Source organism: Oreochromis niloticus, linkage group LG7 (assembly GCF_001858045.2).
Source record: "Oreochromis niloticus isolate F11D_XX linkage group LG7, O_niloticus_UMD_NMBU, whole genome shotgun sequence".
Taxonomy (NCBI): Eukaryota; Metazoa; Chordata; class Actinopteri; order Cichliformes; family Cichlidae; genus Oreochromis; species Oreochromis niloticus.
This window is the reverse complement of record NC_031972.2, coordinates 47,064,856-47,090,626: the sequence shown is the minus strand read 5'-3', so window position 1 is coordinate 47,090,626 and position 25,771 is coordinate 47,064,856. Positions and strand designations below refer to the sequence as shown.

The 25,771-nt window shown below is 43.9% G+C and overlaps 1 protein-coding gene across 1 annotated transcript in view; it reads right to left on the bottom strand.

The window, feature by feature from the left end:
- Nucleotides 1-25,771, bottom strand: part of LOC100711829 (plexin-B2) — a 132,718-nt gene that overhangs the window by 103,161 nt on the left and 3,786 nt on the right. Inside the window, exon 2 of the mRNA XM_019361763.2 lies at nt 2,331-2,517. The gene's annotated coding sequence lies outside the window, so the exon portion shown is untranslated. The remainder of the gene's footprint in view (nt 1-2,330; nt 2,518-25,771) is intronic.

The following is a 25,771-nucleotide window of genomic DNA, read 5'->3' as shown; positions in this document are numbered from 1 at the left end:
ACCTAATCATAGTAGCTGGCTTCAGATTACATGAAACATTGTCATCTGACAAACCACTGTGACAATTTCAATAGATCACAGGCATTAAAGTTAGGATCATCACTTTGATTTAGCATGACAAATGAATTATTCACTCTCATTTCTGGGGATGCATACTTAAACTCAGAGTCATTTTGAGTATCATAGAAAGGACTTTTGATGTCGGACAGCTTTCTCCTCACTTGATTAACCTGAACCAACTTCAAAAGTGCCAGGGCTTGGGTATCGCCATCAGCAATATTCTAAACAAACGTGGAGCCTTTTTAGAAAACAATATCTTCTATGAGCCTCCTCTTTGAAATATTACGTGTCAAATGTATTACTACAAGTTAAATGGTCTTGTTTACTTATTTTTGTTATTATACTTCAAAAACAGCACATTTTACACGGTAAATGAAAGGAGCAAATCAAGCATGCAAAGCTAAGAGTGAAAAACTAGTTTAGTAACGTTCAAAGTATCAAAATTTAATGCAGAAGGAAAAAAAAGGGGGGGAGGGGCAGTGACACACAAGGGAGAAAAAAAAACTATGGGACCCACCCACAACATTGCAAAAGACAACAAAAAAAAAATAGAGAGATTGCTCAAGTGCATCCTAATTCATTCATCCCCCAAGTATGTCTTTGCTCCAGGGTTGTGACAAGGCAAAGCCTCATGGAAGAAATGACTGGCACCTCCTAATCCTCATGGATACCAAAAAGCATGTCATTACCATAACATTCACGCCATCTTTTGGGATGTGAGACAAACTGAGTCAACAACAAAGGATCAAAACGCAAAACAGCAAAGAAAAATTAAAAAACAGAGAAGTGTGCCTGTTTAATGTGATCAATTTGGAGTCACCACTGTAGCACTTTGATGAAAGCCATAGCTCCACCAAAGTTCTAATCATTCAGCACAGGCCAAACAACCACCTGGGGTAGCCTATATTTCAAATGAGCCATATTTTGTTTATCTTTAACACCAGCGGGTAGGCTGGCAGGCATGCTGCAAGGGAAAGTGGAGCACAAGAATTATGACCTAAGAAAAAAAACAGCTGATTAGGGAGAAGATGAGTGAGAAATGGAGTCATCTGTCACGTTAAGCACTCCACAGATGGACAAGTGTAACACCCTAAGAAACCTGCAAGTCCCGAGGCTTGGTGGCAGCTTTGGGATTTAAAGTAAATGCAGGAACGGTTTCAGAAGAAGTGATGAAATATGCCTCATGAGATCACATGTTCATATTGCTCACCCTTTCGTTCACATCATCAGACGAGTGGTAACAACGGTCCTTTTTCTGTGCTTAAATTAAATGTGAAAACATTTAGTTTTTACAGCTGTCTACACAAAACTATTGTGAGTTTAGATAATTACTGGGGAGCTACATGTAATGAAGCCTCGGAGCAGATCTAATCACTTGCATTCCTTAATAAACAAGCACAGAAACCTACTGGTGTGCAAATAAAGTTTTGACAGACTAGAACTTCTCCCAACTAGTAGGCTAAGACTTGACTTATAATTGGACCATTGTTTCCTGACACAAACATGCAGCGTTAACCATTTACTGGTCAGCAATGTTCCGCTTCTATAAGCACGACAAGAAAGAAAAGCTATTTTCAATGGTGTACTGTGGCTAAGCACTGCCTGCATATCTCCCAGGTGAGATGGACAACTGCCTGCTGGGTAGCAGAGTCGTTGCCTTAATGCCTTCTCTGTGTCCTGTACCTCCTGTCTGCTCAGACTTTACCATTGAGCTCGCTACCACTTCCTACCTCTGCTATTCTACCTCTGCTATTGACAGCCAAACAACCGGGAGTCAGGAAGGCCTTAACGAAGAGAAGTAGGAGGTTCAGCTAATTAGAAATACCTCCATTCCTTTACTCCATCCCCTCCTGTTAACTCAGAACACTGAGCTACAGCTTGGCCAGAGCTGGGCCTGGAGGATTTTTTTTTTTCTTTCTTCAGGCTGCTAGCCAATGGGGGACCGTGGTAATTGCCTAAATCCCACTGTGGCAAATGAGGACAAAGAGTGTGAGGGTCACGCAAGCCAAGAAAATGCTGGGATAAAGTGTGGGAATGAAAGTCTAGTAATAATAATAATAATTTTAAAAAAATACAGAGGCATAGGACACAGAGACAGAAACTTAAATCTTTATCTAAACATTCCACAGTACAAGTTATAACATTGCAGAGCCAGTGATCCATAAAATAGGCAAAGAAATCTTCTTTGCACAAAATTAGCACAAGAGCGTAGGAGACTGGAAAGGAGTATTGTGCAGTGAGAAAATAAAATGACCTCGGGTGCTACTCACTAGGGAGAGGCCGACAGGGGTGCAGCGAGCGTCTTGGCTGTTGAAGCAAAACAGAGTAGGGTGCAGCGGTGACTGCACAGTCGGTGCTTGCTGGACACTTCAATCACAGGCTGCCGGAGCCCCGGGCAAACTTGGCCAATTAGCCGCACACCACCGCTGACCCCCAGCTTCATTAAGGGCCTGGGCTCTGGATAAAGGGAGAGAGGAGAGGAGGTGGAGAGGATTAGCAGGTGAGAGAGTAAACTGTCAGCAGGGGCCAGGTTTGAGGAGATACACACATGCATTTGCACAAACACGCACACCTAGAGGTGATGCTCAAGGTTACAGATAAACACAATCAGAGCACACCATACCACACGTGTACACATTGGCCGAATCACACTCCCATGTCCCTGTGGGCTTACACCTGCAACAAAGGTGGTGATGGTGGGGTAGAGAGTCAGGTCTATAGAGGCCAGAGGGTGCAGCTCTCCCCCTCTTTCCCACACTACTGACATGACAGCAACAGGTGTGGTGGTGAGCAGACATGCAATTACCAAGTTGAGAATCTGCTCTTTGTGACAGAGACAACAGCAAATCAGAGGAAAGATTGGAGTTCGAGGAGAGAAGGAGAGCGTAGTGTTAGAAGAAGAAAGAGAGGATACAGACTATTCAAAGTCCCCGGAGGTGAGAAAAAGAAAGACAAAGAGAGAGAGATTTCCAGTTGTCTCTTTTCATTGCAAATCTCTCACCAGCAATGTGGGGGAAAAAATGAAAAAAAGAAGCTCAAAAACTAACACAGACAGTAACTATGGCACACCTGTTGTTCTGCAGTGGAAATAAAAATTTACACACTTTGATGGTCTGAAGAGGCATCGCATAAGTGTGCGCACAACACTGAGACAATTCAGAGAGGGTGGATGAGGCTTTCTGAGGTGCTTTGGGACAGGTTGTGCTCAATGAGCCCTGACAGAAAGACTGTTTGGTGTATGCGGGTGTGTTTGTGTTTGCCTGCATTACAAATGTGTACATCCACATGGGACCTCTGTTTGCATCAGCCTTGCAAAGAAAACCACAGCAGTGCTACAGATTGGGTGGGGGCGGGACAGCAGCTTCACACACGCTCCCCTTCATTTTCTCTGCTTTCCCTCTCAGATTACGGGCCTTCGATCAGTCTAAAGTAATGTTTGTGAGCTTTGCCGCTAGTGTAGCAATAACTGCTGTCGGAGAGCTTGCATGCTTGGGTGGAGAGAAGATACTGGCCCTTTATTTAAAACAAGCCAAGGATAAAAGATCAATGGCCCAATTCAAGCCATGAATTGGAGGGAAAAGTTCACAAAACATAGTGGGAGATTATGAGCAGGAGATATATGTGTAGATAGAGGGGGAAGCGGAGAGTGAAGGGGCATCTAGCTCATCTGGGTGCTAGTGGCTTATTGATCGTTGGAGACACAGAGCTCCCAGCCATTCATCACCGGCCACTCTCAGGCCCTTAGATAACTCCTATGATAGTGCCCTGCTGCTGAGCAGCTGCAACTGGCCACATCCATTATCCTTCAAAGTAAGCCCCCTAGCCTGGGAACAGGCATGGAGGGGCTGCTGGGTGACAGGCTGAAGGGAGGGCTGAAATGGAAATGGAAGAGGCCTGTGGTTAGGAGCATGTGGTTTAGGCTACGGTATACAAAAGCAGACGCTAAGGTTGAAGGGCCAGGGCTTTATGAAAAATGGTGCTCTGACAGCCACAGCAAAGACGAGAAACTGTCTGTTTTCACCAAGAGAAGAAGAGGAAAAAAAATGTGACAGCACTATTGTTTCCACTTCTTGGCCAAACAGTATTAGCAAAGCTGTTTTATAGCAGATAGCACACAAACCAGCGAAGCGACAGGCAGCTCTAAAAACTGCTGAGTTGCTGTGTGGTTGTGCGTGTGTTTGTGTGTGTGCATGCGTGCGTGTGTGCAGGCAGACAATTCCCAGATTGGGCAGGTGGGGATCAGCCATAATGAGCCATGCAGGGGGAGAAAAGTGGAACTGAGGGCAAAAAAAAAAAAAAGGGAAGAGGCCAAAGAGCAAGGGAGAAAGAGTGAGAGAGAGAGAGTGATGGAGACGGGCTCAGAGCCAGAGACAAGGCCCCAAAAGAGCAATTACAGGAGATCCAGAGAAGGTGTGGGCCCAGCCCGCAGGCATAGTTTCAAACGGCACAAAGCCCTGCCAGACATGTACTCACAAGGATTTACAAGCGTGCACACACACATTAATTTGCCTGCCTAAATTGAAGAAAAACTTGTTACAGGCAAAATAAACAGATGGACAAAATAGATGAGATGACGAATAAAACTCAAAATAGGAAGGAGGCAAGCGTGAGGTGGGAGGATTTTTAAACCGGGAGGGGCGGGGGTCATCTCGAGCCACGCGTCACTGCGCCACATGTTTTCAATGCAACATTCTGCTCTGGTTGGTTGCAACCTGTTCCTTTAACAGCACAGCCTGAAAGCAAAGCTTAAAAACCCCAGGTCGGGTCACTGTGCGCAAAACTTTCAGGCTGATTGTGCTTCGTGCGGCGAGCGCGCTAAACAACACTGAAAAGTCTGGACAGCCTCACACCACGGTGCCTGTCACAGATACAAGTCCGAAATAGTTTCTGAAGGCAACCGTTTCTGCTCTCCCTCCTCCCCACCTTGCCCACCTCCACGGCTTAAAGGAGAACGACAAGCTGGAAAGAACAAGCGTGAATGATAGGAGAAAAAGAAAGAGAGAGAGAGATGTGCAAACAGATAAGGGGGAGGGGAAATTAAATTAAGAGAAAAGTTCTCGCGCAACGGTATGCACCATTGATTTCCTATTCTCTTGGAAACATTTAATGAGCTTAAATAGGAGCCTCATCTGACACTGCCACAGTGACTCGGAGGAGCCTCCCAGTGAGAGGAAATCGTTCAGCGGCTGTGACGGCTACCAGAGGGGGTGAAAGACGGAGACGAGACAAGGGAAGGGGGGGAGGTTTAATGCCAAAACAAGAGACATGAGCAAGACAGATGTTGGATCATACTCAGTAAATGGTCCAGCGATAGCATTGCTTGCCTAGTTCTCAATGAGGTGGGAAAAATGAAAAGAGATTACTGGAAGACAGCCAGATGTTAGAAGATGTCAAAGGTGCTCTACATTCAACCAGCCTGCCTAGTTATTAGGTGCTCACTCACATCAGACGATCATAAGAACCTAACAAAAACATACTGACTGACAGCTTATGCACTACCTCATTACTTCCTTTACAACCTCCCAACAAGGTATTGATCAGATGCAGCTGTGTGGTAGCCACAGAGTTGTGTCTTCTTTGTCCTACCCTCGATCCTCCCTGTATTGGCAGATCTTTAGTCACTTCACAGGGCTCAGTGGTGATTCACTGCTCATGAAGCATCAGTAGCTGTGTTATGATGCTGTCTGCTGGTGCTGCATCCAGGCACGTTTTAGCTTGCAATCATTATAATATGAGAATAGAGTCAGGTATGGCTATACACTGGCACAACAGGGGATTTTCCCTAACTCATGGTATAGTGCTGTGGTACATATGAGTGCGTATAAATCAAACTGTGTAAATCCAAACTTTGTGTTTATGTAAATATTAAGTATACCAATGCCTCTAGAACTGCCTCAAGTCTTTGTGGCATGGGTTCAACAAGGTGCTGGAAACATTCCTTTCAGATTTCCATTTTTACACAACAGCATTGTGCAGTTGCTGTGGATGTGTCAGCCGTACATCCATGACGCAAATCCTCGGCTCCAGCACATCCCAAAAGTGCTCTACTGAATTGAGATTTGATGAATAATGAGGACAATGAACTACAAGAACTCAATGTCATGTTCAAAAAACAGAAAGTTGAGATGATTTGAGCTTTGTAGCATGGCATGTTATCCTGCTGGTGCACTGTTGTCATAAAGGATTGGACATCAAGAGCAATTATACTCAATCATGCTGTGGCATTTAAGCAAACCTCAGTTGTTCCTAGGGGCCCTAAAGGTACACATACAAGGCAGGACGGATCTATGCTTTCATGGTGTTTATCTCAGCTTCTGAATCTACCATATGAGTTTCACATAGAAGTGCATACTCGTCAGACCAGGCAACGTTTTTCCAATCTTCTATTGCCCAGTTTTGATGAACCCATACAAACTATAGTCTCAGTCTCCTGTTCTCACCCGAATGGAGTGTCACCTGGTGTGGTCTTCTGCTGCTGTAGCCCATACGCTTCAAGATTCAACATGTTGTGCATACAGAGATACTCTTATGCATACTTTGGTTGTTACTGTTGCCTTCCTATCAGTTCAAAACAGTCTGCCCATTTTCCCTTGACCTCTGGCATCAACAAAGCATTTTTGCCATGAGAACTGCTGCTCACTGGATATTTTCTCTTTTTGGACTATTTCATGTAAACCGTCAAAATGGTTGTGGGAAAATCCCAGTATATCAGCAGTTTCTGATGTGCTCAGATCAGCCCATCTGGCACCAACAACCATGCCAACCCTATTCCGATGCTCCGTCTGAGCTTCAGCAGGTTGTCTTGACCATGTCTATATGCCAAGTTGCTGCCATATGATTTATTAGATATTTCCATTAACAAGCATTTGAACAAGTATACTTAATAAAGTGGCTGGCAAAAGGATATTCATACTAAAGTAAATCTGGCAGTGTACCATGATATAAATTCATATACATTCATGAGGTATGTGCCTGCTATGACCTTCAGATAGGCACCTTATCCCTTTATCACCCAAGTATCATGCAGGCTGCCAGGAATTACTTTGTAACTTTTGCTGTTAAAATTACAAAATAATTCTCATCTTTCAGGAACTATTTGAATGTTCTCTCTACCCGAAAATGGTTGAGGAGTTATGGTAATGTGAAGCGCACATGGTAACATCTAGGCGGAGTTGATTTTTTCTGTGTTCAGTCAGCAGTGCCCTGTGAAGCCTTTGTGCTACCGTGAAACGCAGAATGTCCCTTTAAAGCTGATCTTCTCTTCTTTGCGAAACCATTTGGATTTTGTCTCTAGCAGAAACGGTAATGGAGTTACAGTCATTTAAAGAGCGCTTGTAAAATGGGCCCGGCGCCGGGCTGATGGGTAATAAAAAAAAAGAAAGAAGCGTTATCATGCAATGGGACACCAGAATTCATCCTGACCATTAACATGTTATCATAGGTTTCAAAATAAGGACTTAAAAGGCTTATCACCAGAAAATGCATTAGGATACGTAAGGAATAAATTGATTAATAATCAAATATAATCTACAGACAATTTGTTCCAAGCCTAAATGGATCTTTTCTTCGTCTATAATTGAGCCCAAGACTTCATTTTTGTGTAAATGCGATGTAGGAAGGCTTTTCAGGAGTGTACTTCTGCTTGGTACAAAGCAGACTTTAAGACAAATAATCTTTAATATGCTTATAGTTACACAAACTTGTTTCTATTCAGAGTTTTTCTATTCACTGCAACAGCTTCTATTGATTAAGCATAAACAGCTTATTGTTTTTACAGAAGCATCTGTTTTCTGGTACACAGTCCCTTACCAATCCACTACAGCCAGATCAGTTCGTGACCCCATTTTTCTCCCCCAACTTTGACATAGCTACTGTTGGAGTAGCTGGTTTGTAACACCTCTGAGTATCTATCCAGACAGATGCACAGCACGCAGCAAAGCAGCCAGTGTGGGTGTTTTGCACAGCGCTGAGGACTTGTTTCACTGGGCTTTTATTTGTGACTTGAAACAGAAGTTGTCCTAAGGGGCACCGTTTTTGTTTTTTTTTCAAATGAAACTTGGGCTGAAACAATCATGTGATGCCCTGGTGATTAATTATGACAAAAAAAGAAAAACAACCCACATGACAGCGACACTGTTTCTTTCTGTGGAATTCCAGCAGAAACACACAGGCGTTAACTCCCACACATACATACCAAGTGCAGGAAACTGGAAGTGACTAACGGCAACACAAGGGCAACAACTAAAAGAAGGCGTGTCTATAGCCTTTGACTGCCTTCTTGCTTCAATTTCCGCTGAACTTAGTGCCAGCATGACTGAACCTTTCACCAGAAACTGTCTGAACTCTCTGCAGGGATCCATAGGTCATCACGTATAGGACAGTGTAGATCACTCTCTAAATCATTTACACTGGTCTATATATAGCCTGCAGAGAAAAAGGTCATTATTGAAACAGAAAGCTATATTTCATAATTGCACTACCACGCTTCTATCCCCTCAGTGAAATTGGCTCTCCAGAATATTTTCTCTCTCACTCCTTTCCATCTCTCTTTATCTCCCTCTCTTGTCTGTTAGAGAGGGCGATTTTGACAGGCTGACTGTCTCTCCTGATGCAATAACCACCCTCCATTTGTATCTAAGGAGGGTGCATTAACTAGACAGCGTAATCAGCCTGCACAGGAAAGGGAGCAAGCCTCACCAACTGACTGCTTTTTACCACTCTAAGCTATAACAGCTTGCCATTAGGCCACAATTAGCACCGCTCGCTTGGGGAAAAATAACCCCTCAAAAGACCTTCGGGCGGCAGGGCGGATGCGAGAAAAAGGACTTTCGTTCAAGTCCATTGTTGTGATAAACACTCAGGAGAGATAATCTTATTTGATCATGCTTGATGGTGAAGGCAGGGGGACTTTAAAAGATTTTTAAAAAGTGCCTCATAGTGCCGTGGGACAATGCCAGAGTTCAAACTGATACCACTGACGTGTTACAATGGAAGATTCAGACCGGAAACGAAAAGGCTTATCGTCAGCCACTTCAGACAGTGCATAATTCCTCTGAAAAGTCAGCAGGTAAAAATGAAAGAAAAAAAAAAGAAAAAAAACTTTTGACAGCACTGCCTTGAGATAAGTGCATTCACTTCCAAAACTGCGAGGCAAGTGCCCGTGTGGCGAAGGTGCACACCAGGTGAATGTGTTCATCCAGTGGAGGATACAGTCACACAGGGCTGCAAAGGCTGCATTCAGTAGGTAAAAACACATTCTCTCCCTTGGGGTTTTTGGAACAATAAAGAGAAAATGTGTGTCCCTGTGGTCATTTGCGGCATGCTGGCAGTGGGCAGACAGAGATAAGAGTTTGGATCGGTGGAGGCTGACACGCTGTGATTATCCCCCGCTGCTAGAATTGACCGTCCATCAATCCAGACAACCAAGAGGACTGGGGCTAGCCGACTCAGTGGTTGCCCGAGACTAGATTTTTTTTATGATTCAATGACTCGCAGGGGGAAAAAAAAAAGTCTCAAATGTGTTTCAAATATGTTGTCATACTGAATCTGAATCACTTTTTTATTGTGATTCAGATTCCCAAATACTCATCAAGTGCCGCAGTCTCAGAGGTATAATTACTAGCACATATGCTCTCACACCAAGTCTTAACACGTACTTAGACTACCACCTGACTTTCTATGGCTTCCTCTCAAGTTCCTGTCTGCCTTCCTGGCTCTCTCACCGCCTCCTCCCCTCACCTCACGCTGCGTGTTCTGGACCTGAAACCAACTCCAAAACAACAGAGTGAGCCACGGGAGAGATGGAGGACGGGTCTGAGCAACGGGAACAAGAGAGGCATGGAAAGAGGGTGTGTGTCAAGAACCACATTCTTTCTGCTGAGTGCCATCTGGAAGTGGAAAGGTAGATAAACAATGACGTGAGACGCATCCCATCTCCTTCCTAAAGCCCGAACAGACACATGCTCGCCACAATGCATGAGCGCCGCTGCCACCGATCCTGCGTCGCGTGCCAAGCATTGTCAGGGATTGGGTCTTATCAATCGTTGGCCAGATACTGAGCAGAAGCACAAGGCAAACAAAGGGAAGGGGAGAGAACAAAAAAAAATGGAGGGGAAATGCAAGCCACAATGAGAAACACAAATGAGAACATGGCCGGGAGCCATCCGTCCACGCGGTCTGGGCCGACTCTATTTAATCTGGTCAAGTCTGCCCCAAAATCAAAGCAATCTCCCTCAGTGAGCCGACAGAGCAAGGAATCAGACAGCCAATCCCGCCCAAAAAGGAAGTTGGTGCGGTGCTGAATGAGGCAATATCAGACTATGCAGCATTGTGGTAGAAATGCAGACTATTACAGCTAGGGAAGTCTTTGCTTTACTTAAAAAAAACAAAACCAAAAAAATCCCTCCATTTGCATTCACTCAACTTGCAAGTGGAGCTCCGGGGCAACGTTAGCTGCTGCTCCCGCTGCTTTTGAATTCGTCACCATATTTTTTGCAGGCACCTTCTGGCATGCAATATATTACAGTAATAGTAGAAATCTTTATTATCCCTTATGGGGAACTTGCCCTTGTAGTAAGTCAGAGATAATAACAAAAACAATATACATATATTTCCAACACATAGAAGATGCAAACTGATGAAGAGCAACAGCTGGAGCAAAAGCTGCAGGGATGCCCCCTGTGGGCGCTATGCCTCTTGGGACCACCCTGTCCTGTAAGAGTGCTTATCTTGACCTGAGTAAGACATACGAAGGCCACTGTGGGAATGACATTAAAAAAAAGTGCTGGGATGAAGAGACCTTGACAGCTATCCCTCAGGCAGAAGGAGAAGCTGCACCTGCATGTGCCTTGGCTCTGCTCCGTTAAGTTTCTGTCTCTTCAGACTCTATTGTGTGCGTGTGAGTGGGAAAACAGTGTCCTCTGCCCGGTTTTGTTGGCACTATCGCAACAAAAGGAGGCAGAGAGGGATCAGGTGGCTGGGGAAAGTAGATGGAAAGTGAAGAACTGGGAGGAGGGCTGACAAATAAGTCACATCAGGTAACATTCACAAAATTGAAGGGCTGGAGAGGGGGGTAAAGAAAAATGCGTTAAGGGAAGAAAGGGTGTCTGTCGGCTCTTATTGATTCATCGGCAAAAGTCTCCAATCCTGATTAGAAACCACTGTATTCAGGAGTCGGGGAAAATAGCAAAGAAATGTTCTGTTTGCTCCCAAACACCACTTGCCCATTCTGACTGAGGAGACAATGAAAGACAATCTCTTGTCTTTCTTTGAGTTGGGAGAGTTTTTTTTACTGCGATGGCTCTGATCAAAAAAGCAAGAGGAGTGAAGGAGAGGAAGAAGCCTGAAAGAACTGAAAGGCCTGGAAATGTGGGTCAGAGACATAACATATTAATACAGTGACCAACCAAAAAAGGAAAAAAATTGAGAAGAGAGGAAAATAGATGGAAGACCGAAAGAGAGCCAAAATATGCACAGCAGAGACAATTTGTGTTTCAACAAACCCTGGCATGCAGGGAAGAAAAAACAAAACAGGAACTTCTCTGCAAGCAGCTTCAGAAAATAAAAAGAATATAATCACTTTAAAGTTATTTGGCCAAATGATCCTTCAGCTGTATTCAGACCTTGATAAATGCCTACTGTCTGGGCTGTTATTAAACACCAGAGAGACTGGTTGGTCCCCGTGCCAGCCAAAACTAATTAAAGCCAGGCAGATGTGTCTGGACAGTGGTGTACCACACACCCACAATGTAACACATTTGCACACTTGTAAGCACACTTATACAAGCATGCATGCGCACGCGCACAATATCTAAATAGGCTGTTAAATATGTCTACCCTGTAATCATTTCCAGCTGATGAGACTGTCATCCAGCTAACTACACCAGGTGAACGCAAAGGCAACCTTAGCTTCAATTTCTAATTTTGGCATGTTCGACTTCGAAAACTTTTTTTCCTCCCCTTTTTTGTCAGGCGGCAGCCAGAAAGAGAAAAAGCCCCCCCGTGCCTTATTACCTTCTCCGGCACCAGGCAAGACATTTTTCTGTATTCCCCACCTTTTCTGTTGCAGGTGATGATGAGAGAGCTAACAGCAACCAATTAATCTTTCATAGTGCACGTGTTCTTGCTTTTGTTAGGTCTGCTCCATGAGTTGTATGAGACTGCAGCTGTACAATAGAAGGCTGGTGACGCTTTCATCCTTCTCCTCCTCCTCTTCCTCCTCTCCACTTTTCATTCTCATACTTTGTGAGCAAACAGCTGGGCTTATTTTATTTATTTTTTTCCTTGCAAAAGCTATCATTACAGCAGCCTACAGGCATAAGAGCTGCACTCCAAACTGCTGATGGAAGCCTGGCTAGCCGAGTCAGAGGTAGTGATGAGATTGCACTGGGGATGTGCGCTTGGGGAGGAGAGGGGACGAGAGCGGAGGGGGGAGATTGTATTGGGCTAGGGTGGAGCCATTAGATGATAAACACACAGTCACATATCCGTGCACGAGTACACGTACAGAAGCGCATGACATGAAGCGATGCAAGCACCTGCGTTTCATCTTCATTTAGGCTGTCGGTCTCATCCCCTTGTAATCAAACCTATCTTAGGTCACATACACACACCAGCGATTCTTCTGCATGCTCAACAAACACACACACACACACACACGCACACACACACACACACACACACACACACACACGCACGCACGAGTAGTGACTAATCACCCATCTGGAGCAGCCATTCGCAAGTCTGGATGACAAAGCGCCCATGCCCACAAATATAGGTTAATGCCCTTCTCAACACAAGGCTTAGGCTGCATTACAACCAAACAGACAGGTTTAGGGAGGGGGTAGAGGTGGCTTATGACCTGGCTCAGACATGCATGGACAGGGGAGGAAGCAAGTGACATCACAGATAAGGGTGATCTACTTGGGCTAGCTGCTAGCAGGCACACGGAGCTGACAAGCCCGTACGTGCACTTGATTTCAACAGTAGCTCGCAGAGTCAAGGGCAGGGAGAGGGCAGAGACAAAACAGTAGGAAAAACCATTTCAATGTGACTTGGCAGGTTTGTGAAGTGAAAAATCCGTTGTGGCTTACCCGTAGGGCATTGCTGAACATCCCCCCCACCCCTCTCATCGCTAAACATTAGCGTGTTAGCAGTGGCAGGTGTTAGCCATCCCCTCTCAGATCCATCCATGAGTTTGGGCTTATTCTCTGAATGCCTCAACCACTGTGGAAAGCCTTTTCCCCCAGCAGAGGCTGTCATGATCCAGGTAAGTCTCCTAGTTGTGAGAGGGGACTGATGCAACCAAAGCCAGGTTCAGAATGTGGGATAAGGTTGGATCAGAGCCAGGAGCCATTAGCAAGCAGTGTGTCTGACACAACGGGCAGAACCTGACATTTTCAAAGGCGTAGAAGGACTTGAACAGAGCCGTGGTGAGGAGTGCAAGGCAGCTGTTTCATTCAGGCCTGCTGATAACAACCCTCTGTCCAGATTGGCTAGTGCAAACGGAGTAAGGGGACCACAAGGCAGCACGAATACAAATCACTTCTTCGATAGTCTACACTGAGCTAAGCAAAAACTACTGAACTGGCATTCTCTCATTCATTTCTTAGCCGATCAAGCCTCTTGTGGTTCAATGTTTTCTGCAGGAAAGAATTTTAATGTCCCAGAATGCATTAAGACTAATATGCATCCTTACAAAGGAGCATATGACAGTACGGTTAATAAGCAGAAAACTCTTTAGTTATCAGGGGGAGCCAGCAGTATGAACAGACAACGATCTCGCTAATGGCCCTAGCCATATCATTTACCATACAGCCCCTAGCAAGAAACACATAGACACAGGCTCTGGAGAAGGGACACTTTCATTACTCAAAAGATAACATCCTAACAATGACTTTTTTTTTTTTCTGCTTACAACCCCCACTGAGAATAAGTACACAATTAGCGCATCAATTATGAGTGAGGAAAATAAAAACGCAGGTTATTTAATTCTCTTTTTCCACTCAGTGCTCGGATATAACTACCACACAAAGCTTGAGAGCAGTGTTACTAACAGATGGAGGAACAGGCACTTAACCCCAACAGCACAGACCTTTCATTCTGTGTTTTTTTTGCAAAATTCTTGCCAATAATGCTCTCATTTCAATTATAAATCAGCGGAACAAACAAGTGATTTAAAATCACTGGTGAGAAACCATCTGGCTTAGAGTGTTGCTTGATCTCAACAATCAGTCACAGATTCAAGTAGACTGTGCTTTGGTGGTATATACCTATTACACACTGACCATTGCAATCACAAAAAACAACAAGCCTTTACATCTGTGACTGAGGTTCACTCCCATTAAAAACCCATCAAACCCACTACAACCATGCTACACTTACTGCGCGCAAAACCCATTGCTATAATTGGTTCCACTGCACCCTTTTCCCACTCTGGACGGGGCCAACTGGCAAATTCAAACCACTCTGCAGTAACTGGAAAAGAACCATACCCTAGTTGTGTCTCAGAGACGATAAAGTGTGACAAACTGCTTCCAAACATGGGGAAGAACTGAAAACGCACGAATTGTTTCAGTCAGATAGGAAAGAAATAACAGACAAAACAGAAAAGAGAGGAGACGGGGAGAAGCAAAACAAAGTTCCATCGCCTGCTATGGAAGGCAAACAGTGATGACGGTGTGACTGCGGGCTGATGGCATCCCTTCGGAGAAGAGTGCACACTCCATCAGACCGCAAAAACAGACAGGAGAGGTTATAAAGTAACTGCAAAAGGGTCACAACCATTACCTCGGACAGAGACGAAGAGGAACCCCGGAGCCTGGCATTCTCAGACTCACAGGACAGCCGAGAGAATGTTTGTGTGAAGGTGTTTTAACAGCTAGAGAAAGCTAAACAGAAAGCAAGCAGGGCAGTTTGAATGTGATTGTGTAAGGAAAGTGACTGAATGACGTATGAATACATGCACGAGGGGTGGTGACTGTGTTCGATCAAGGCTCAGCTAGAGCTTGAGAGAGCATCTTGGAGATGTTTGTCATACCAGAGCGAGGAGCATGTCTGTACGAGGACGAAACTGAGAGAAAACGCTAGCAGGACCCTGAGGCTCTGAACACAAGCACGCTGCCTTCTCGCCGAAATAGAACGCACTCAAGACAGACTCGCTGACTCTCCCAAACTTGTGCTTTAAGGGAAGGAAAAAGCATAAAAACACTCATTAGTATTAAATAGTACAAGAAATTGCAAATGAGAGCAGAGCCGAGGACTGGAAGATATTTATTAAAAAACATGATTTATAAGCAAAAAGTAAGTAATTATCCTCAGCCAAACACAATAGAAGCTCACAATCAGTCATAATTGTTCCTTGGTGTGACATGACTGCAGATAAAGAAAAACTATAATTGATATTCTGAACTGAGTTTTCTTAATTAAAACACTGATTATTCTGGTAAACAGACAACGGCAACCAGAGGCGCGGCACTGCCCTTTAGAGAAGGCACTTGCACGGCGTTAAACCCAAGTTCCTTCGAGGCCCTCGTTTTTTTTGTTTTTCTGACAGTGCGCCGTTGTCCGGGGATTGGGGAACTTCATTGATATGTAAACACAAACACAAAAACGGGAGTGCAGTTTTTATACGAGACAATCCCCAAACCGAGGACTTTTATTTGTTTTCTCCAATAAATGTCAAGTTTTATTAACAGATTGAGCCTGAGAGAGACAGAGAGCGAGAGAATGGGAAAAGAGAGACAGTGTGTGGACGACTGTGATGTTATTTATATTTAAAAAAAAAAAAAAAAAAAAACTTAAAAAATGCTCCAAATCCTTACTAAATCCTTGTGTAGGAAAAGTTTAGGGCTGAAGGGCTTGTGGATTACAAAGGTTGGACACTGAACAAAAGGGGCTTACTTAGAGCTGGTACTGGGCAAATAGGGGAGGCAGTTGAGGACAGCACACTTAATGGAAGTGACAGTCAGCAGATACGCGCCGGTCCCCTTCATCCGCAATTCCACGCACCCCCTCCTTTGGCAGACCAGAAAAGAAAAGGGGGAGAAAAAGAAAGAGAGACAGAAAAAAACAAAACAAAACCAAAAAAATCCACCCGTCCACACCCCATCTACTGATTACATACAATACACCCTACCATAGTGGGAGAGAGGTAGGTGAGGTGAGCGGGGTAGAGCGGGGTGAAGTGAATAGACAGAGAGTGCTGCCAGGGCCTACTTTTAGATAGCGTGGTTATCAGGAAGAGAAGGAGCGCCAGAAACAAAGAGGAAGTTTGCTGCTGTTGTTTTATCTGGAAGCACATTAAACTGAGAGGCACACAGGGGACGAGACAGCAAGAGTAAAGAGAGAGGCCATTCAGAGCGAGGGAAGAAAGTGTCTAAAAATCAGGCAACCTTCAGACACATCCCGTCCCATCCCTCTAACTCAAAGCTACACACACGTGCACACTTTGCCCTTGGCTCAAAGTCATCCCTAGTTCATGGTCGCTGGCTTTGATAGGAGACGGGGCCCTGGAACGAGTTACTAACGACCCAGAAAGCTGCTCGTCGGGCTATTGGTGCAGCCTGATATGAAGCGAGAGAGGTCGTCACTGGGATGGAAACTCAATGTGGCCTTTGATAAAACACTCAAAGAAGGATAAAAACAGAACTGGAATTAGGCAACCCATCAGGCCATGATGGAAAGTAGGCAAGATAGCGAGGGCCAGGCGATGGGAGCCGGGGGTAAATCCGTGCCCTTGTGGGTTGTCCTTGACCCTGTCAGATGAGGCTGAGGCCTGCATTGAGAAACTGTTGAGCACAGCACCTGCCAGGTGTGGGCTTGGAGGAGGATGAGAGGCATGTCAATGAGAGGGTCCCCCCTCCCGACTCCCCTGCTGCCAAACACAGCACCCAGGCAGCCCGCCGGATCCAACTAATCAGAGAACTTAGCCGCTGACCTCTCCGCGGGCTCTATACCTTTTAATGAGATCCATGTCTTTGATTTGTCTAGCCGCCTGGAGGGAAAGACAGATCATGCATAAGCTCAGACAAACACACACACACATACAAACACATCAGCTTTGCTAACTGTTGGGCAGTTTCACATTGACACACAAAGACACAAGCGACGTTGAAATAATGAACGGTCTGTAATCCACTATGGCCAAGGGCTCTCGCGCGTGTGCGCCCATGCACAGAGGAAGCGGATACACAACGATGAACTAGAACAACCGTTGCCTGAGAACTAACGAAAGCCTGCCCAGCTAATCAGCACACACAGGAGCACACGGACCCACACAGACATAAGCCGAGCCCAGCTCAAGGACACGGCACCCACCTTGTTAAGGGAAGGCCAAGGGAGGTGCAGGTGAGATTGGATCCAGACATGCTTGCTCACAGATAGAATTGAATTATTGATCAGCCAACAGATTGTGTTATGAGGAATTCATGGATCCATGCTTGGGCTGCCCGGCTCCCCGAGGCTGAAAGACAGACTGTGTGTGGACTCACTATACATGTATACATTTGTGCATGTGTGCGGATGCGTGTGTGCTGGGCGAGCCTAGGGGAGGAAGGCAGCCCTGGTCAAAGACTGAATTATTTTCTGTGGGCAGAGTGGGCAGTGTGAGCTCGCACTTAGACAAGACAGAGCAAACAGTGAATCGATCAAGCTGGCTGGGGTGATGCATACAGAAGGAAGGCCTCAATCCTTGCTGTGCCGAGAGGGCTTTAACTGCTCACACACTGAGTGGCTTTTTCATTGGCACTCAGGCAACAGCACAATCCTCAGCTCTTAATACTACCAATGGAAAGAGAGGAAATGGGATTTTTATTTGTCTGAGCACCAAGGGTGGTCTGCTGCTCCGAATAATACACTAAAATACAGGGTCTAGCTTAGGCTGTGCTCTGTTATCAGCATCAGAATTAGCCAACATGAGGTGCAAAAGGACTGTGTTCTGTCACAAGGCTGTGGAGCAGACATAAAATGAGGAACTGGACAGAGGCAGGATGTTTTAGGGTTGTTTTTTTTTGGTGGCGCTCTTTTTTACAAAGCTTAAGCATCTTGAGAAAAAAAAAGAAAGACACTTTATCACTTGTAATTATACCACATTTAATAATCTCACTGGTTTTCAGCAATTAGGACTCGTTTGTTTATATCTCATGTGGAGAACAGATGCATAGTTTGAACACCCTGCTCAGGAGACACAATGTTTTGTTTTCTGTACATATGAAGGTGGAGAGATCCATAGTAACCCTGTGGGGACGAGTACGTGACTTTGTTTTTTTCCATTACCAACTCCGAACTACTAATTAAACAAAGGACACAGAGGAATGCTCGATGACATCCTGACAGCTCACAGAAACAGGGAGTGGAAATGAAACAGAACAGAACCTGGGTAAAAATATAATAAGAAAAAAAAACTGTGGCTAAGAGAGATGGAGAGACATGTCAACGGTTGTGTGCTGCTGATTTAAACAAGGACGACTACAGAGCGATCCTTACTGAGATCTAGAGCGGTAGCTAAATGACTACTTGGGCCTGATCGTGGTAGCAGTCGGCACCAGTCTACAAGTAAACAAGCGACCGCGACTCTTACACCCCACCTCACGTCCATCTGTTACAGGAATTTTGCACTCTTCTCCTCCATATCCAAATGAAAGAGGACAGGAGTAAAAGGGGGGGGAAAAATCTTTCCTGGTGAGACTTGTGTGATTTGGGGATCCAATCTGGCTGAATGTTTTTTGTAAACAGTGTGACTGCAGCTTGTTTTTGGAGAACGCACTAGAGAGCAGCATTAGGCTGTTTCAGTGTGTAACAAGGAAAGAGACAAAGGTCTTGGTAGTAAGGTTCTGTAACCCCAGCAGCAGATCTACTCTGGCTAATGACCGTAATTAAAGAGCCCAGCTTCATTGAGGGACTTGACGTGGGATAAGCTCAGGAGGGATGTGGAATAGACGTAGTTACAGCAGATGGAAGTAACCGCAGGACTGAGTTTAAAAACGCTCAGGCTGAACGTATCGGAGGCTGAGTGGTAGGTTAGTGTGTTATGAGGGCTTGTAAATATTTAGGCATTCTTACAAGGATATGTGGCTACCGCTCTGATGTCATTTCTCCGAGCCCTATCATTTCCTTCAGAGGGCGAAAATGCAGCGTTAACAATGATCTGTCAAGACTGGGAGACGTTGTGTCACAGCACAAAAATAAACCATGCAAAACAAATTTATTTGAGTGACCATCATATGTCTGACTAACTGTATATTGCACAACAAGAAATTAGGAAACAGATACCACTTCACGGGATATGCCGACACCAGCATAAAATAGCTGACAACGTCCTCTTTTTTTTTTTTTTTTTTTTGCTGAATAAGTTCAGGGGAGAGGCGGGGGACAAAAACTGGGAAGTTTTGAGGCTGCCCAGATGAGTCAGTGAGGAATAATGCATGTCATCACGGCTGCGTGAATAGGAGAGCGAGGCTGGGGGGCAAGCAAAGACACCCAAGACATAGAGCTATGATGACACCTCCACAGATCTGCATTTCAGAAGACAGCTCCGAGCCCCAGGCAGGTTTGAAGCACCAGGATTAATAACCACGTACACTACAGACACACCGACTAAGAGAAGACAAAGAATAGAGTTGAAAAAAATATGATCCGACGGGGGGGGGGCGGGGAAGTTATGGAGAGCAAGAGAACAGATAGAGACTGCTAATAAAGAGAACTAAGAGAGATGGGGGTGTTAACAGGAAATTGTAAACGTGATCGCAGTGGGTACTTCTAAACTGATCCAACGTATGGGTCACGGTTGGCTGATCTGGAACAACTGAGGTTCCTGTATGCCATCACCAAACCAACGGCGTATACTGCTGCAGGTCTGATATTAGTCCACCAGAATGCCTCAATGTGACAAGGTCAAAACCAAGGTAAAGACCTGACTCATGCTGATGTGCTCTAAAAATCTGAACTATTTTAAAAAAGTTCTTTTTTTCCATTTGTTTTCCTGCTTGTATTCTACTCATCTTTTACCCCCATGGAATTGTTTTGCTGCTGCACTGGGTAGCTAATTTCCCCATGCAGATCAATAAAATTTAAAAAAACAAAAAAAAAGAAAAGAAAAAAGGATTACCTTAGAAAATCACACCACAGACTATCACACACAGATTTGAATACCCAATGGTCACTACAAAAAAAAATGTCAGTCTCTAAGGTTACAGCAGTATCTTTGGCAGCATTATTACCGCTGCTGCTGAGACCGCTACCACAGTAAAACGGTCTGTCAGTTTACAGATGAGAAGCAACAGAGCCAGTGGCATTTAACTAGATTCACAGCAACTTTCACAATTGCTGTATGAACAGATTTTAATAGGTCCCTCTTGGATCATAGGCAGCTGAAAGGCCAAGATACCCACCTCATTTAACAGAGACAAGGACATGATACTGACCAAAAAAAAGAATTTAATTTTCATAATACCATTTCAAAATGAAATGTAATAAAGGCAGATAACCTTGCTCCTACAGTATCCTGCATCACACCAGCCCTTTGTGAAAAAGGTTATGAATTTAGACCTAGATAGTGCAGAAGATGTACAGACATGTATGCAACGGCCTGTATTTATGTAACGTTCTGGTGAGTACGCTACATTTTATAGGAAGATGCACAATGATATGTGGTCGCTCCATCATATTTTTATTTTGTTCGTTTAGCACTATATCGTAATTTCAAACGACATAACCGCCAGCGGCAAGTAAGCTTTAAAGAAGGCCTGCAAGCTTCACACTAACAAGCACAGGTATTTGGAACATCTCCTCTTTCCATATTTTGACTGAAACAGACAACCGAGGGACAGACACCCAACCTCCAGCAGTGCTGCCACCCCCATGTCCACTTCCATCTGCCAGCAGGTTTTCAGCAGACGCCAGAGATAATAAGGGCAGCATATGGTTTCTCATACTATTATAGTGCTCATACCTACAGACATTCCTGTTTTAACCCTTCAACGATAATCAAAATTTAAATTAACTTCATTATTATTTTTTAAGAAGTTGCAACATGTTTTGGGGGTTTTTAAAAAAATAAAATTTGGGAATTTATTCCACTATTGCATACTTAAGTTTCTAAAATGTACAAACAGGAGTTGCTTGTGATCTGAAAAAACAGACAACAGAATATGTATTTATTTATAATATTTTTTTTTTTTAATTCAAATACTTTTCATATTATTTAATCTATTAGTTTGGTATTAATGTCACTAGCTGGTGTTGGCAACACATTATGCAGTAGCGCATAATTGTAATAATGTTTTTTCTTAATGCGCCAATATGACACATTCAACACACATACAGTTTCTAAATTCAATAATCACAGTTATTAATTAAACAGTTATGAATTAAAAGCAATTACGTTATCTGCATAATTGTTAGACTTCACTTTTTATGGAGGCTTATGTAACAATCCTCTTAGTTTGTGCGAGAGAGTGGTGTGCAGTGGATGCACCTTACTTTAGATGTGTTGTCAGAAAGGAAAACTAAGTGACAGCACTGAGCAAACTATGGCCAGGACATAAACAGCTATCCCCTTTTTTAGTGTCAACACAGCACAACTCCTGGACCACTTCCTGGTCACCTCCAGTTTGGATTCCTGTAAGACCATTCTCTCTGTTCCCTCCCAAAAAAAAGCTCCTTAATCAGCTCCAAATGGTACAGAGTCGTCACCCACACCAAGTCTGCTGACCACGTCACACGTATTCTCATCCAGCTTCATTGCATCCCCATTACTCAAGTGTATCTGGAGCAAGACTCTGCTTCTCACTTTTAAAGCTCTCAATGACTTGGGACCCTCATATCTTTCAAGCGTCCTTCACCCTTATACCCCTTCCTGTGCCCTACACTCAGCTTCAGCTGCTCTCCTGACTCCTACTTGCTTCGAAATTATCACCACGGGTGCCAGAGCCCTTGTGCTGTACCTCGTCTTTGGAAATTATTACCACTTCACCCTCATCAGCTTGATTCGTTGACACAGGTTCAAATCACAGCTCAGAACCCATCTGTTTTCATCAGCATATCAGCTATAACCATCTTGTTCTACAATCATGTTATTCCTGCATTTTAAATCTCTTGTTATTGTTCTTGGTGTTGATTTTGTGTTGTAAGATGACCTTGAGCACTTTGTAAGGTGGGCATATTTGAGATTTGACTATATATAAAGTGGTTCATTACAAAATGTCAAACAATATTAATTAAGTAAAAGTAATATAATAACATGACTGTAGACAGTACTGAATTACTTTCCAAAAGTAAAGTGATACAGTGCTCTTTTTAAGCTATAAGGTGTATTACATTACTTTATCTGGATAACAACTTTTACACTGTTGGTAACAAAAAAAATGTTTTTAAACATATGCCCAATTTCAAATTCTTTTAAAAGCCCAATTCATTAAGAAGAAGTCTGTGTATTTTTTTATAAAGGCTCTCCAGGTGGGTTCCTTAGATTCAGACGGATCATTCATCTCTTTAACAAAGTTACACTGGCACACACCATTCCTCTACGTCTTCCTCAGTTTGCCACATTACGGTCCCCCACGTCCCTCTCAGGTTGGTGTGACCTTCATCTGCAGCTGCTGCCAGTGCAGTGACCCCTTACGCATCTGTCACCCACCGTTTCTGGCTGAGACTCACATTCAGTTCTTCCTAATTAATCGCCCAGTGAACATGATCAAAAAAAAAAAAAAAACAAAGAAAAAAAAAAGAAAAGAAAAAGAGGGTCTGCACTCAACCATATTAACATAAACCAGCAGGACGTCATTTTAGCTGTAAAGCAGAGGTGATAATTAAAAATGATCTTGGCAGGAGGAAATTGGTCAGTTTGAGGATTAACTGTGAAATGACTCACTTGGATAAAAATGAATTGTAGTCTCTGGTGCCTCGGCTAGGATTAAATGGCACTCCACATAGAGTAACTCTCAGCCAAGAACAAAAAGTGCAGTGAAAATGCATTACAGGTGGTATAAGTAGCTCTACATAGTTTTCATTATTCAGAGGTTTCTGCGAGCCTCTTTTAAACCTAGATCTCCTCAACAAAGATCTATCAATGGGCCGATAAATCCTGCACAGCCAGCTCAATTTGTGCGGAATTAAACATCGTCTCATCTTCGATGTGTTAAAAGTCTGAGAGATATGACTTATCTTTTCATCGTAACGGCAAGGGAGGTGGACCTTTCACGTTCCAGCTGACTGAAGCATGCACGACCTAAAGTGTTTACTTTTTTCATAGCAATATGCACCAAAGCAAAAAATAAAAAACAAAAATGAAATTGCTGCTCACTTTTCTCCTGCCAATACAAAACCTGTGAAGTGAACACATTTGCTAAGATAAATCAAGGTGACCCATGAATCTCATCACTTGTGATAAATTTTCAGATATCCTCCTCTGGGCTGTCAGGCAAAATGACTCAGTGGTTGTCAACCTTTGCCAGCGGCCTAAATAGGTGGGTTGGTTGACTTGCTTCCAGTAAGCAGGCACATCAGTAGCCTCTGTGATACTATGTGTCAGTTTCAACCAGTCAGCTCAGGTGCCACAGGGGAAGCTGGTGAGAGGAGGGAGAAACCGAGGCAAACATCTGTGTTCTCTATCCATCACCAAGTTCAGCCTTCATCCATGCGATGACACTGACAGCCAATACCACACTCGTTCCCAAAAACGCCCTTTGAACAGCAGTGCAGATCCTGATTTCCTCTGGGCTAACTTTTTCAAGTGTTCGCTTAGCTCTGAATACATCATATCACATCAGTCTTCTCCTCCTCTGCTCTCTCGCCCTCAAAAGGAGATGAGATATCTCAGTTCTTCTGCAGAACATCCTGAACAAAACCACTTAACTCAGTAATAAAAAGGAAGCTCCCTCCCTATGCAAATAATTTAGCTCCTTCAGGAATGTGAGTGTGTTTACAATATTCATCACATTCCTCTTGTGCTCTGAGCACAGAGAGGGGAAAGAAGAGTCACAATGTTTAAAAGGTGGACGTGAGGACAGAGAAAGAGCAGAATGGGCAGGAGTGGGGGGAAAACCAGTGAAAGTATGCAGCAGCATCGAGGAAAACATTTTCTCAAGAACCGACTGCATGTTATGTTCGGTTGTTGGCGTGGGCTAAAAGACAGCATGTGCTAACAAAGTGTCATGATTGATATAGTGGTAAAAGTACACCCCACAGAGCTGTACATGACCACTTTATTTGTGAACTGCTCTGCAAGCAGATCAGCTTAAACCGCTGCGGGGAACTTTCCATTGAGGGAGATGGGTGCTTTGTCTCGCCTTGGTATCTTCCTCCACACAGCCCATCTCATAGCCTGCTGCTGAGGGAGTAGGGATGAAAATTACCACTGTCACACCTGGCAAGTTTGTTATGCTATTTTTAATTCTAAGTGGATGTGGCTGAGTCGCGAGGGTTTCATTTGAGTTGGAACGTCACATTACTTTGGTATCATGCTGATACAAAGCTGTGGAAAACATGATGGCACTAAAGATGCCACAGGTACTGGAGTACCAATGGATAAAAACAACACGTGAAATGACAGTGCATGCGCACCAACAGGTGTGATGTGATGTGAAGTTGATATTTAGGGATTGATTTGGACAATCAGTGACAACCAAAAGCTAGAATGTAATGTTTCTGATCATCAAAAACATTAACAATAGTTAAATTAGTTACACCCACGCCTGATTACAGTAAGACCTGTTGAATAAGGTCATCTGACGAAGTGAAGTAGGCTAAAAGATCTCAAACAGCATGCCACGATCTAACAAAACAGCTGAGGAACAAAGTCTGTGACATCTATCAGTCTGGTAAGGTTACAAAGTCGGTTCTACGACTTTGGGACTCCAGTACACCACAGTGATAGCCATTATCCACAAACAGTGAAAACTTGGAACACTGGTGAAACTTCACAGGAGTGATTACTCCAAGAGTGCATCAACAAGTCATCCAGGAGGTTACAACAGAACCCTGAACACCATCAAAAGAACTCCAGTCCTCACTTGTCTCAGTTAAGGTCAAAGTTCAGGATTCAACAATAAGAAACAGACTGGGCAAAACAGGGAGACTTCCAAGGAGTAAATCCCTGCTGACCAAAAAGACCCCAAAAACTTAAAGACATTTGCCTAAAAACATCTTAATAAGGAAGACTTTGGGGAAAATATTCTGTGGAGTGATGAGACAAAAATGTAACTTTTTGGAAGGTTTGTGTTCCTCTTGATCTGGTAGAAAACTAACACATCACTTCATAAAAAGAACATCATACCAACAGTCAGGTGATAGTGTGACGGCCTGGGGCTGCTTTCCTGCATCAGGAACAGGATGACTAGCCGTAATTGATGGAATCATGAATTCTGTCCTCCAGAAAATCCTGAAGGAGAATGTCATCAGTTGTACCCTCGAGGTTGGGTTATGCAAGTCTACCTCTGAATGGCTCAAAAAAAAAAAAAAAGAAAAAGAAAAAAAAAAGAGAGATGCTTTTGGAGTGGCCTAGTGAAAGTACGGACCTAAATCAGATTGAGATGCTTTGGCATGACCTTAAACAGGCCACTAATGCTCAAAACCCCTCCAGTGTGGATGAATTAAAACAAGTCTTCAAAGAAAAGTGGACCAAAAGTCTTCCGCAGTGATCTGAAGGACTTATTGGCAGTTATTGCCAACGCTTGACTGCAGTTCGTGCTGCCAAGGGTGGCACAACCACTTATTA